This window comes from Narcine bancroftii, chromosome 7 (genome assembly GCF_036971445.1).
Source record: "Narcine bancroftii isolate sNarBan1 chromosome 7, sNarBan1.hap1, whole genome shotgun sequence".
Classification (NCBI taxonomy): Eukaryota; Metazoa; Chordata; class Chondrichthyes; order Torpediniformes; family Narcinidae; genus Narcine; species Narcine bancroftii.
Genome location: NC_091475.1, coordinates 28,838,812 through 28,854,183, shown reverse-complemented (window position 1 = coordinate 28,854,183; position 15,372 = coordinate 28,838,812). Strand labels below are relative to the sequence as shown.

Genomic DNA, 15,372 nt, shown 5'->3' with positions numbered 1-15,372 from the left:
CCGTTCTTGAGCATCCATACACCCTAATTTATTAAATTATGGTACTACTCCATGAATAGGCCCACATCTTAAAAAAGTTCATCTTTATATCTTTAACATTGTCTAATTTCTTTCTCAACTTAGGAAGGACATGACCTCCTGTAACCATAGAGTAGGAATAAGTGGAGTGCTGTCTTTCCATTTCATCAAAATTGCCCGTCGAGCTATCATTGAGGTAAATGCTGAAACTCACTTCTGACGTGAAGTCAATAATATTTCCTCTTCTTGAGAAACACCAAACAGAGGAATTAAAGGGACAGGGCTCTAGTTTAACCCTAAAGGAAACTGATAAAGCCTGAAAATATTTCCAAAAATCATCTAAACGATGGCAGATTTTGAATAAGGTGATCATGTTCCAAGTTCTATTTTGTTTGACCCAAAATTCAGACAGGATCTCAGATATTGGGCATGTTAGCGCAGTTGGTTTTGTGAAGACTATGCTAGGTCACAACTTATCATTGGGGGTGTTCATCACTGCAGTTGATGTTTTTGGGAAGGAAATAAACGAGAAGAGATGAAATACCTAATGCATCCAATGTCTAAAACCATGTTTTATTCAAATACTTTGTTTATTGATATAACCTGGTCTGTACATTCCTATATTTGATTTGTGAGTTCCTTCTGTGATTAAAATGTTCTAGGTACACCCAACAATCATTTTCAGATTGCTCAGAAAACCACGAAACTCTGGCCATTAAAGCAGGAAATTGAGAGGCTTTAAACCTGGAAATTGCCTTTACTGCATGCGTGAGAGGTTAATTGGGGGGCTTAAAATAAAACCACACAATTTGTGATTTCATTGTATGGATTGGATTTTCACTCCCACACCTCAGCAATGAAACAAATGATGTAATAATTATTATAATCAACTTTGAAATGCAATTAGGAGTCACATCAGCTGCTGAAACAGCATTACAGAGAGTAGCTATTAATGCTAGGAATTAGGGCATTAGAAGGGTATTTAAGATAGGGCTATTGAAATGTGCTAGGGACTGTACGATTACAAAATTCAGACAGAATGGTCTATAGAGCTTTGAATCAAACACCTTCAACATTAAGACATAGGAGCAGAATTCGCCCTATTGAGTCTGCTCTGCCATTCAAATTATGAAGGATCTATTTCTTCTCTCAACCCATTTCTCCTGCCTTTCTCCCTATGACGTTCGACCGCCTGCCCATGAAGAATTTATCAGTCCCTGCTTTAAATATACAGAGTGATGAGGTTACAAATTTTAGAGATTCACCACCATCTGGCTGAAGAAATTTCTCTTCATCTCTGTTCCAAGGTGGGGGATACCCTTTTATTCTGAGGCCATAGCCTCTAATCTAGACTCTCCCACGACTGAAAACATCTAGGAGACGGTTATAGTATCGTGTTTGAATCCTGCAGTGTCTGTAAGGAGTTTGTACGTTTTCCTCGTGTCTGGATGGATTTTCCCCAGGTGCTCTGGTTTCTTCCCAACCTTCAAAAAGTACGGGGCTGTTGTTTAATTTGGGTGAAATTGGGTGGCAAAGGTTTAAATGGTAGAATCAGCTTCTACCCTGCTGTAAATAAATAATAAAATCCTCTCCACCTCTACTCTGTCTAGCCTTTTCAACATTTGTTGGTTCAATGAGTTCCTCCCTTGTCCTTTAAACTGAAGCAACTACAGGCCCAGAGCCACTTAACACTTCTGATATTTTAGCCCTTTCATCCCTGGGATCTTTCTCATAAAGACCCCTGGACCCTCTCTACCACCATAGCACCATCCCTTGGATATGGGTTCTAAAACTGCTCACAGAACTCCAAATGTGGTCTGACCAATGCCTCAGCATTGCAGCCTTGTTTTTATATTATTGTCCTCTTGAAATGAATGTTCTTGAAGGTTCGTTTGCATTATTTTTACTACTGGCTTGATCTGCAAATGAAACTTCAGGGGATCCTGCTCTTGGTCTCAAGTTTCAGAGGTCCAAAGAATTCTCTCCCCATTTGGAAAGTAATCTACTTCTTTATTCCTTTTCCCAGAGTGTATGACTATAGACTTCCCTACACTGTATTCCATCTGCCATTTCTTTCCACATTCTCCCAATGTATTCAAATCTCTTTGCAGACTCCCTGCTTCCTCAACACTACCCACTCTTCCACCCATCTTCGTAGCCTCTGCAACTTGGCCACAAAGCCATCAACCCCATCATCTAAATTATTTACACACATGCCTCGTACACCAGGCCTCTGCTCCTTGACTTCAGCTCGGCAGTTATCACAATCATGTCTAGAGACTGGTGGATAAACTGTCCTTGCTGGGACTCAGGGCTCCTTTCTGCAACTGGATCCTGGACCTAGTGATGGAAAGACCACAGTCTGTCTGGAGGGCAGCAAAACCTTGAGCCCCATCACCCTGAGCACTGGCGTACCTCAGGGCTGTGTGTTTAGCCTGCTATTATTCATGCTGCTAACTTACTACTGTACTGCCAGGTTTAGCTCCAACAAAATTATTTTGCTGATGACACGACAGTAGTTGGCCTCATCAGCGACAAATGATGAGTCAGTTTACAGAGAGGAGATTGACAGGCAAGAGTAACAACCAGAGTTTCAACATAGACGAGACAAAGATGATGATTGTGGACCAGGAGGTCAAAGGACCTCTACAAATATCAATAGCTTTGTTGTAGAGAGAGTGGGGAGCACAAAGTTCCTTGCCGTCCATTTAAGGGATGACCTATGCTGGATTCGCAACTTGTCAGGAAGGCACAGCAGCACCTCCACTTCCTAAGGAGTTTGAGGAAGTCAAGGCCTCAAAGCCCTTTGTTTCCTTCTGGACAATAGACCCAACCAGTCCCCCCTCCACCACCACCACCTTTCTCTGGCTGGGAGAACTTGTCCTCACTCTCAATAATTTTTTCTTTGACTCATCCCACTTTCATAGACATAATCAATTTTCACCTCTCCCCTTATCACATCTAATTAACACCTTTTGTTGGTCTGGATTTCTCCCCCAACCACCACCGTCTTTATTCTGATCTCTCCTGATATTTGCTCATTCTCCTTTTTCCTTGAAGAAGGGCTCAGGCCTGAAATGTCGGTGATATATCCATCTCCTGAGGACGCTGGGTGAGTTCCTCCAGCATTTCGATGTGTTTTTGAATAAAATGGCACCACCCAGGATAAAGAGCTAGCACCTCTCCCAAAATGTCTCCCTTTCTCTGCCTAGTAAGAACCTTTATCTTTATTCATATTGGGTATATTATTAAGACTTTATCTGTAAACTTGGGGGAGGGGGAGTTAATTATAATGGTGGCATGGTTAGTTAAGAGGTTCGTGCAACACTGTTACAGCACCAGCGACCGGGATTTGAATTTAAATTCTGTAAATTACAGGAATTACCTGATTAAAGTGAACTTTACATAATTAAATACAACAATATTGATTTTTTTCCCCAAATTACTTTACATTTTGCACTGTGTTCTGTCTTTTAAACTGTGTATTCTTAATGCAGGTGTATTAGTTAGGCGTTGTAACAGTGTGTCTCAGACAACTGGAAAATTCGCATAAGTGTAGAGTGTACTCCGTGTGCGCGCGCTATGCCCCTTCGGGTTTTGTCAGGTTGTGTACGTCTATGTACAATCAGATGACAATAAACTTGAACTTGAAAAATAGTGGACCCAACTCCGATCCCTGTGGAACACCAATAGCCAGAATAGGTGCCTGATTATTGCCACTCTTTACCTTCTGCCACTCAGCCAAACTTCTATCAATGACATCCATCTATTGCAGGGTTTGCTCGAACTGTAGCAGGTTTCTGATAAGAATCGGAAGGCAGAACCTCAGATCACTTGTATTATTGAAGGATTTGATTGATTCTATTGGAGGAGCATGACATCTGCTCAAAGGTAAATGGAACAACAATTCAGAGCACAGAATCTACAGTTAAAATTTAGACATCTGTGCATTTGAAGGATAACGATTTTCATTGAATTCAATAGAAATTAAGTTTTATTTGATGTGTAAGGGATAACTGATCCAATATCACCAACTTTACATTATGGCCTATCATCAAAATTACCAGTCTCATGCCCAGTTTAGTACCATGAAGTTGTGTGGTATGGAAACAGGCTCTTTAGTCCATCAAATCTGTACTGACCAAATGCTGATTTAAACTCATCCTGCGCCAATTCCGTTTTATTCTCCCCACCTTCCTGTTGACTTCCCTCAGATTCTACCACTTCACACAAAGGCCAGTCCGCAATGACTAATTAACATACCAAGCTGCGTATCTTTTGAAGGTGGGAAGAAACTGGAACATCCAGGAGAAACCCACGGGGAGAATGATCAAACTTCAGATGGATTACACCAGAGATCAGGTTTGTTGCTGAAGGTATGAGGCGGCTGCAAAACTTGAGGGAACTTAGTATGGCATGATTAGCGTAACAGTTAGTGGAACACTGTTGGAGAGCCAGCGACCCAGGTTCTAATCTGGTGCAATCCGTGAGAAATTTGTACGTTCTCCACACATCTACGTGGATTTCCTCTGGGTGCTCCAGTTTCTCCCACCCTCCAGAAATGTACGGGGTATGCCAGTAAATTGGTATATTTGGGCAGCATGGATTCATAGGCCAGAAAGTTCCCATTCTGTTTCTAAATTAATAAGTAAATTAAAATATTTCTTTAACTCCTGCGAAAATGGAGCAAAACTCCAGGGGGTGAAAAACCCTATTATTTATGATAGCTGGAACCAGTAGCTTCAATATTTGCACATCTTCTTAGCTCTTCATGGCAATACTCTTTAAACAGTGGCAACAAATGATAGTAACTGTGGATGCCAAATTATAGAGAGAAAAATATTGTATGAATAATAAAAAGTAAACTCAAGAGGTTGGATGACCTTTCTCATCTTTCTGATAATTTGACCCCAAGATACTGTCTTTGCTCAAGTCTGAGGTGATCTGTGATCTTTTGCATTCTTGCACCAGAACGTTTCTCACCTAATTTTATCCAAGGGGTCTTAATGCAGAGACATCAGTAGATCCAGCTCCTAATGTCTGAAATAGAGTGAAATATGCAGCAATATGGAAAGTGGAGACCTGCAGGAGAGAAAGAGACAGAGTGAGCTGTAAATTATTCGATTTCTGCTGGTTAATCTGTTAGCATAGAGTAACGGAGGCAAACTTCCGACTAGGACAATTCTCCTGACGTCAAAACATCCTGGGGGATAAGTTCCTTGCATTCAACTCTTTAAGAATGATCTGTTCTTCTGTTGGATTGCCTTTTCTGCTTGAGCAGTAATAAGCCACGGCAACATTTCCTGCACCCCACAAGTAGCCCATGTCACCGTTTAGTCGTCCAGCTCATGCTGATTGGTCTCTTGTTCATTTCATTACTGTCCTAGTATCAATTTTATGGTGTCCTTCCAATCACACTATCAGATATATGGTGCCTGGCTCCCACAGCCCTTGTGGTTATATTTGGAGCATAACTGATTGCACTTTCTGATAGTTGGGAAATCAGGAAATATACTTCAGGACATCATGAGTGGCAAAAGTAAAACTAGAAAATTTGCAGACCCCGTGGTTGAAGTTTAAAAACCCAATGCTGGAGAAACGCAGCATGTCAAACAGTGTCCTCTCATATAGTGAAGAGAAAGATACATAAGCAACGTTTCAGGCTTGAGGTCTTCTTCAATCAATTATGATTGTATGATCCTGCACATTGTGAGCAGCTAAAGTGACAATGGCAGTAATAAAATTTCTCTGCAAAGTTATCATACAAGCAAAATCAATAATAGTAATGATCTTGGCTGTGACGTAGGGTAATTTAAACATTGGAACTCCTGTGTGTCCCTGGTTGCTCATGTGCCCCAAATTTATTTGTACTTTACTGCTGTATGTGGCTCCTTTGGGATTTTTAAAATCTAAGGATTAGGGAATATTGGTGTTGTCTGGATACTGTTCAAGCTCCCCTTTCTTTGGGCATCAATCATTTAATTTGTTCCGTTTTTGTGTTGTGGACTGCTCTCGGTGGAAGGGTCCTACCTGCACACTGCTGCATCTTTGGTAAATATGTCAGCAAGTCAAGATTTTGTTGCTCTGGTGTCTCGTTTCCCTGTGAATGTAATATATTGGTTTTTATTAGAAAACATGGTATTAATGATTTACTTCACCCAGGTCTGTGCTGCTGTGTCATCTGAGCATTTCCATAGTGGTGTCCTAGAACATGCTCATTGTGCAATTTAATGATGCTGTAATTTATATAGACATGAGTGAGTTCTTATTGCAATTCATTGTAATGAACTAATCATTATTGCAGCAATACCGAGAAATAGAAACGTGCTCTCTAAAATACCCATGAATGGTGTGTACATTTCTATACAGTCTCTGTCTTCGGCAGCTCAGTCCAGTAATGGTGGAGACTTTAGATAACAAAAATGATAGCAAATCACCATGCAAGTTGTTCCCTTTGTAATTCACTTGCATTCCAATGTATGCAGCACTATTGGATCATCAAAATGAATTACTATCCTTCTTCAGTTGGTCACAACTTGAAATGTTCAGACAATCCTCTAGGTGGTAGGAGAGTACTGTGTAGAAATGAAGTCTCCAGCAGAAATTCAGGAATTCAGGCTATGCTTACCAGAAGCAGATGTGTACCTTACTGAGCAAAAAAAGTTTTTTCTTTCCTTTAAAATTGTGCTGCATTATTGAGCTGCCTGGGTTCACTGTGTTCAGTCTGCTGCCTCATTTCTAATGTCATCTCCCCAGTCACTTCATCTAACTGGGCACAAGCAGTTTGCACTGAATTGTAGAATTGCAAAAAAAAACCATCTGAATATTTGACACCTGCTTGTTCACCTCTCAACCTTTAATTTCATTTGCCTGCATTTAGAAGTTATCATGCAACTGAACCTCAATCAGTTTCTGCGTGTCCCAAAGTAAAAACACAATGCTGGAAAAACTCAGCAGGTCAAGCTGTGTACTTTATATTGAAAAGTTAAGGATACATAACCAACATTTTGGGCTTGAACCTTTCATCTAGGTACCTGTCCTGTCTATTTTATAAGAGATGGAGCCCTGAAGGCTGAAATGATCCACTTTTTAGTAATTGAACGATTGGACTGTAACATGCTGAAGATGACCATCAGTAAAGCTTCTCTGCACTAATTAAATGAGTAGATGTTGAAATGCCTATTACATTTGTCCACCAAAATATGCAAATTCATTATGAATATGTAAATTAGCACTGCTTTTCCAGTCACTATTTTAGCTTTTGCTGATGTATTACCACAATGATCTGCCAATAAACTCAGAAAAGTATCCTCTGAGAATCTTTTAGGTTGTCATATTGCCAGATCAGCAGTGATGCAATAAAGTCTTATCCTTGCCTTAACAAAAGCACTGATTTCCAGCAGTTCTGTTTTTCCCTCCTTCAATTGACCAAACATTTCCACACGAAATAAATTTACCAGTTATGTCTTCGTCATACCTGTAATGGTTTTCAGTTTTTGCAGAGTGGGTGGATCCAAATTCCAATGTGACCAGTGGAAACAACCTGTGTCCATCTGACCAACACAATCAGAGAATATAGCACCTTTAAGTGAATGCCTTCCTATCAAAACTACCACTGTCTGCTTGAGGCTTAATATATATTCTTTTCTTCCTTGAAGCAGAATCATTCCATTGTTGCAGCCAATAACAAAATCAAATCATCTGATCACCTTATTCATTTCCATTTGTAGGAAAACTGAACAAAGATTGACTGCTGCATTTCCCATATTGTTCCAGGGATTACTCGTCGAAGGCATTTCATTAACCCAAGGTTATGCAAGGTGACGTTTCTTGCCAGTTTTCTTGAAGAACAACAGTTGAATACAAATGTGAAAATGTGATACATCTTCTGAGGGGAGATGACTGGATAGACTTGATCTGGAATGTAGCAGTCATATCAATTTTGGCTACTAATTCTTGGAAGGGAAAAGTTTGTACGTGGAATGATCCAAGATCAATATCTTGGATGTTGATTTAATCTAATTCAATTGTTTGTGAATACAAAGAAACTGTTTCCATGTGGGAGAATCTAGAACAAACAGGTACAATATTACTGTAAAGTACTTGAGGGAAATGTGAAAAAGCAATTAGTCACATCAATGATTTATTAGAAATGAGGGACGTGCTGTGGATTATTGAAACTTTGAAGACTGTAATTTGGTAAGATTTTGTTATGGACAGTAAATTTTAATGTCATAGTTCAAAAATACAATGTAATAATAGACAATTTCACAATCATTATGGAAATGAGTTGCCATAGATACTGCTACTGTCAAACAGGTGTTTCAAAAACAAAAGACTACAATAAAATGAATTAAAAAGAGACACTAAACAAAAAGATGGATAATATTCACAGGTATCCTAGTGCAAAAAGAAAATGACTGCAGTAGTGCAGACAACCCTTTTATGGTGTTGGGGAACCTGATGGCTGTTGGAAACCAACTATTTTTGAACAGAGAGGTGCTGATCTTCAGGCTTTTGTACCTTGTGCCTGGAGGTAGCAGTGAGAAGAAGTTGTGACTGAGGTGATGGGATCCTTTATGAAGAAGGCTGTCTTCTTAAGACCGTGTCTCACAATGGATGGGAGATCAGAGCCTGTGATGGACATGGCTATATTTGCTACCTTCCACAGACTTCTGCATTCCTGGGCATTTGAATTACCAAACCCAGCTGTGGGGTAACCAGTCAGTATAGTTTCCATAACCTTTTCCAAAGTGTTTTTGACCCATTGAAATAACTTTGAAATCTTGTCACAGTTCTACTTGAAATATTAGCATTAGCTCATGGGTTTGTCTGTGTGAAGCTAAATGAATAGCAAACTAATTGAACATATCAACATAGATGATGGGATTCAGGACCAGCTGAGACTCTGGGATTCCCCAGAGCAATTGGAATGAAGTATTTTAATCCACTTTACTAAGTTATCCTTATGTCAAAATAATGCATTCAAGCCAATGTGCATTGGGGGGGTGGGGGGGGGGCAATGCTCTTCCACCATGATTTGTTCAATTCTCTCCTTCAATTGAGTAAAAATGAAGTAACATATGAACTTGAGGTAAATAAGAAAATGTGCAGATACTGGTTCTAGTGCAGTTCACAAAGTTGTAGCGGAACTGTGCAGGTCACACAGCATCCATCATCATGTTTTGGGGACTTGGACATATGAAGCTGGTGCATCTATGACAAATATTGCATTGAAATGCAGTTGCATAAAGCAGCATTTTCAGATGTATATAATTGAAAATAGGTTTTTCACAGGTCATTTGTGTTACCCTGGTTATTTAACCACATATCTGGGCATGAACCACCTTTGCGTAATTGATGAGATTTCTGCATCAGTTGTCCAAGAGGATAATGTCAGTTTCCAGACAATATTCTTTGTGGAACATTAGAGATAAATTAGACTTTTTTCTGGAAACAACTGTCATTCAGCATTACCAGAATTCACAGAATCGTCAGGACAGAAACAGGACCTTTTGGCCCATCTTGTTCATGCCAACTACGGTGCTGATCTAACACTAATCCCATTGCCTATGTTCGACCTGTATCTCTCCTTTCTAAGAACCTGTCCAAATACCTTTTAAACTTTGTAATTGTATCTTCCCCTACCACTGGAAGCTCTCATAAAGGCAAGTTGATAAGTCTCAGCAAATGTTTTCCCCTTCCAATTCCCCATCTCCCCCAACACATCATCACTGATCTTGCTCCCAATCCATCATAATACATAGCCTGAAAATAATATCCTCCAATTCTCCCACTCTGATCCTTCCAAGACCACCCTGATCTTCCACCTGCTTTAACAAGATTTCTCTGAATCCCTCAAGGCAGCTCTAATCCTGCTAATTTCCTTACCTTTCTAAACCACGCAAAAGCCCCAAACTTCACCTCTATCTCTTCTCTCTGCTCACTTGCTTTATTGCTGACTCACTCAACAAACTCAACCATTCCAACCATAGGCCCTGGTCATTGCCACAGTATCCTCTCCCCACATCCCTTCTGGTGTAGCTGAAATCTGTAAAGTTATTTGCATAAGTTGTTCTTAGTATTTGGTTACACTGGAATTTGAAAAAAGAAAGTTTTCTTTGGGTGAAAATCCAACAGAGATATCGAGAACTTTGGATCTTAAAAATCTGTTGTGTCCAGGATATGACACAGTTGATGCTCACATATTGGTTTTTAATGTGTGAATTTTATGATGACTTTGGCATAGGTTAAGGATCCAGAAAGTATGATTTTAATTTGCAACACAAAGGCATGTCCTGTGGCAGTGACACGAGTGATGTGTCAGATTGTGGTGGAGGAGAATTTTTGCCAGATGAAAGCAATACTCATTTTTCTGAAATGTTTTGCTGTTGATTGTTTAAAGTTAGCATTCCTCTTGAATGAATAGGAGTGAATCACAGAGAAATTGGGGAAAAGGTCAGCAGTAAAAGGAAACAAATTTGGTTGTCTGATTATTTCTATCTTCGTGAAGCTTTGTTAAATACTGAACATGAAGATGGAGATGTGACTGTTCATGGAGGGCAAGGAAGTGCCAGTTGCTCAGTTTGCCATCTGAAGTACATATACACTGATAGCTGTTCTTCCTTAGAAGTATTGGATATATAGGTGCTCCTCTACTTACGATGGCTTGACTTACAATTTTTCTAAGTTACAATGTGCACCACATGGGGGTGTTGGTGTGACTGCCATTATTGGCTATTGCACAACAGCTTATGGATGTTTTGTCTGGCAATATATTATGATTAAAAATGGTTTTCCAGTATAGAATAAAAGATATTCAACATTTAATAATAAAATAGGCTTTGTTTTAGATAAATTTGCACAGCTGTAGACTATAGTAAGTGGTCTGAGCACATTTAAGACGGCTAGGCTATGATGTTTGGAAGGGGTGGTATTCTTTGTTGTCTTACGATTTTTCTACTTACGATGGGTTTATCGCAACATAACCCCACCGTAAGTAGAGGAGCACCTGTATTTTGTGAATTCTTGCAGGTATGCCGAAGACCTGAGTTGATGCCATGAGAGTAGAGCAAATTTTGCAGACTGGAGATTCCTGCTTTTGTGCTCAGTATCATTTAATGGCTGGCCATTGAAACTGGGATAATGAAGTCTCAATGGGTTTAAATATGTCCCCATATGACTTTCTGTCTGCATGGGTGGGAGGCTGGATATTCTTTTTGAACAGCCTCAGCAGGCTGAGAAATTGTTCCGTGGGACTTTAAGGTTCTCGTTTTACAGTGATATTTTAATACTGGTTTCAGTAACTAATCCTGATACTTCGTGAAGCATCCTTTTAGGAGAACAGTTTTCTCTTTCTTCCAATTGTACATGCTGTTAGTGTCGAACTTAAAATAGCTTGGGTCATCGAGAAGTTTAATTTAATTAATTTGCTTCCAAGGCGAGATGGAAATAAATAATTTTCATTGACAAATCTAGGTCGTCAGGTCGGTATGATGATCAGAGTGGGAGAAATGGAGGAATGCTAGTTTCAGGGCATGCATCAGGATGGATTGGAGCAAGGTCATTGATGATAATGACCTGATGGGGAAAAACATCAACAAGGGCAGGCCTTGCCACAAATGAGCCATAACTTGTAAATGAATTTAAAAAAAGGGGCAACGACTTCTGCTCCTGTCCCTCTTGTAACTGCCCAAGCCCAAAGTGTTTTTCTTGGCTGGAGCTTGTTCCAAATGCAGAGATGTGTGACATGAGTGCTTCCACCGTTATCAGCCAGGAAATTACATCATTGTGCGTCCTTATACTCTGTCATATGGTGATTGACTAGAAAGAGCAAGAAGTCTCTTTTGAAATCTTTCCTAATTAAATATGAAGCCTTCAGGACAAAGAATGGCCAATTGTTCATAATTTAGGTACTTTCTAAGGACGATATGTAGGGAGCCTTGTCACGACTCATAGCTTTGGTCCATTTCATTCCCATACACTAAGAAAGAAAAATGTGTGTTGAGGGCAATAGTAAATTTGATAATCCTCTTGGCTGCATGAAGCCCACATCATTCACATCTGTGTGGTCTGTAAATTATGCAGTAATTCTGCTTCTATGTTTCCTTTGTTCCATCAACTTCTCATTATGTAATGAGTTCCAGATCCCTCAGCAACTTTGGTGTTTAGTTCTTTGACCTGCTCCATTCACATAAAGGGGTGAAACACAACAGTAAAAGCAGAAACAGAATTGCTGGAGGAACTCAGCAGGTCTCGCAGCATCCACAGAAGGTAAAGGTACATGGTACTGGATATTTAGGTCACAGCATGGGCAGGTTGGGCTAAAGGGCCTGTTTCTTTACGTCCTAGGGATGCTGTGAGACCTGCTGAATCCCTCTTGGATTTCTGTATTTTTGCTACTCACATGAAAGCATATGTCATTGGCCTTTCAAGCTTGGTTTCTTTTTGTATCGTACCCCTAACCTGCTTTGGGAATAAACTATTCTGGAACCTCTGCCTTATATTTTCTTTCTAAACCATCTTAGTTCCTCTGCAGTTTTCTGAAGTTAGCTTATTTATAATGTTCCACCCTGACACTTCCTTTATTACTTTGGACAGGGCAAATTTTCAACTCTGCAAATGTGCCTTGGAAGACGCTGTTTAAATGTAAGTTGTCATACTTTTCTATAAATTAATAATATTTTTCACTCCGTTTATAGACATTGATGCTTTGAAAGAAGCCAAGAATTAAGCATCCACGGTTCACACCCCTCAAACTCCAAACCATTCAAGTTAAAGTTTAAAAAAATTCACAGTGAAGTCCGGACCTGCTGTGTGAATGCAGAGAAAGAGATCGGCACTTCAGAGGATAGTTATTTATAGAAAATAAAGCCAAGTTGTGAGCAGTTTGTAAATGAGAGAATTTTGTTGGTTGTGAGCTGTGGTTCATCTACTCTTCTCTTTGGCTTGGCTTCGCGGACGAAGATTTATGGAGGGGTAATGTCCACTACTGCAAACCTATTGAAACATTATCTCACTAATTTGACCCTTACTTATCACTTCTATTCAGGTGCGTATTTTAGTCAATCATAATCATACATTTATTGTCCATTAACGAGAGAGGTAACTACCTTCTGGGTTCAGTATATTGCATTCTGATCACATCTGTGGAGCATTTGAATGTGGATGTTTTATCTATAGGTTTTGACTGAAAAAAATTTGGGTAAGAGAATTCAAGAGACAGTTGGATGATGGAGATAGATATACAAGTGGTGAACAAAAGAAATGTTAGGATTAGTCATAAACTCTGCTATCAGTGTGCCAGGGCAAATGATCATCAGGTTATGGTGTGGGGTTGTAGCATGCTATTAACTCCACAAATGGCCTAATTCTTCTTCCAGTTATTTGCGTACTGCAGAAAGGGAATAGTATTAATCAAGGTCTGACATTGAAGGCTGACTTTAGGTGGTTCCTTTCTTTCTGAGTTGAGGGGAAGGGGGTTGGGGGGTAAATGTGAACCTTGATGAATCATTTAAACATCAATGATCCTTCACATAGTTTTTTCTTTAATTAGTGTGGGCTAAATATTAATCTTTGGAATTTTTCATTTAATCGAAGAGTTCATGTTGCTTTCCTAGAAAGTTAAAATATGTTGCCCTTTCCTGTAGCTTTTCATTCCATTTAAATGGAGCAAGCAAAATAAAGGAAGTCTCACTTCCTGGAACATGAAAATCTGTTCTGATGATGCGAGTCTGACTCACTGTCCCTTTCATGAGATTTATTTTTTTTCCACAAGACCATAATATAACAGTAACATTTTAACTATTTTTTTTCTGGTCACCACAATAAAATGTGAAAAGTTGTACAGTTTAGCTAACAGATAAATTATAGCTTCCTCAATAGATAATTAAACCACAGTTGGCATAACGATCAGTGCAATGCCTTTATTGCATCAGTGATCAGGACCGGACGGGGGTTTGAATCCCATGTAAGAAGTTTGTATGTTCTCCCTGTGTCTGTGTGGGTTTTTGCTGGGTCTTTGGTTTCCTCCCACCCTTCAAAACCTACTGGGAGAGTAGGTTAATGGGGTATAAGTTGGGCGGCACGGACTCGGGCAGAAATGGCCTGTTACCATGCTGTGTGTCTAAATTTTAAAAATTAAAACATTTTAAAACTGGAGAATTTCCTAGATATGATTAGCAACTGTTAGTTGGAGTAGCCTTTAATGCTGCAAATTACTCAATACCCACGAGGAGAATTCCCTTCCTGATTCAACCGGTCTTCCCTATTTATGAGGATATAAAAGGAAACGACTTTTTCTCTCATATTCATGGGATGTAACCCTCACTGAAGTATTGAACTGTAAATACGAATTACAATGATGAAAATATGGTAATTAACTTGCTTGATTCAAACCCCCAACAATAATGACAAGTAATTTGGCTGGGGCAGTTGCGGGGTGGGGGGGGGGGGCAGATGTTTAGGTTTTGATTTAGGACTAATGTTGGCTGCATTACCTCCCAAGCTATTCTTCAAGCAATGTTTTTCATTCTTTAACTTCACTTTGAATGGGGAGGTAGATCTAAGTTTAAGGTATCATGTCCTGCAAGACTATCTCTGCTGGGAGAAAACTTTCCCTCAGTATCATGTATGGTTCAGTGTTAACTCTGAAACAGCCAATACTCATTGTTTCCTCATATTGGAGGAACTGAATGAGCCAAGTCTTCCAGTAGCAGAATGAATACCACAGCACAAATGGTTAGGAATAGTGATAGGGGGGGTGTAGTGAGTTAGGTTGGTAGGGGCACAGATACGAAGTAAATTAAATTGGATGAATTTGCTTTTGTTTTGAATTGGCAATTTTATTCTTTTAGCCTGTTAACTGATTGATGTTAGGGTTATTTCAAATGATATTCTCTTAGCATTAGAAGAGTGCCAATTTGACATGTTATTTTGTTTGAAGACTATTAGTTAACCAGCTAGGGATAAATGACAGAAGAGATTAATGGGGTGAGTTGGTGGTGAATTTTCTAGGTTTAAAAAAAAGGTTTGGTAGATAGAAGTAGATTGGTCCCATTGAATGGTCTGAAATGGATAATTATTTGATTGAATGTCAGACTTTTGGGGAAGAGAGGAGGTGCGAAGACTTTTGTTATACAGACGGCTATGGAATGCAGTTTGAAGACTAGAATTGAGGTGGGCTATTGTCCCTCCTTTCTCTCGAGTTAGATAGCCCACCATGTGGATGCTGACGATGGGAGTTGTAGCCTAGGAGAGATTAAGATTAGGAAGCAAAAGGAGAGGATAGGCCTGGGCCAAGGAAGATTTAAAGGGCTAGAGAAGTTGACCCTGTTCTCCATGCATCACAAAGTA

At 39.6% G+C, this 15,372-nt stretch overlaps 1 long non-coding RNA gene across 1 annotated transcript in view; it reads right to left on the bottom strand.

Moving 5' to 3' along the window:
* Window positions 1-5,892: 5,892 nt before the first annotated feature.
* The window catches only part of LOC138738663 (uncharacterized), a 104,033-nt gene continuing 94,553 nt past the window's right edge, over window positions 5,893-15,372 (bottom strand). Inside the window, exon 5 of the long non-coding RNA XR_011341661.1 lies at window positions 5,893-6,118. This is a non-coding gene — a long non-coding RNA (uncharacterized lncRNA). The remainder of the gene's footprint in view (window positions 6,119-15,372) is intronic.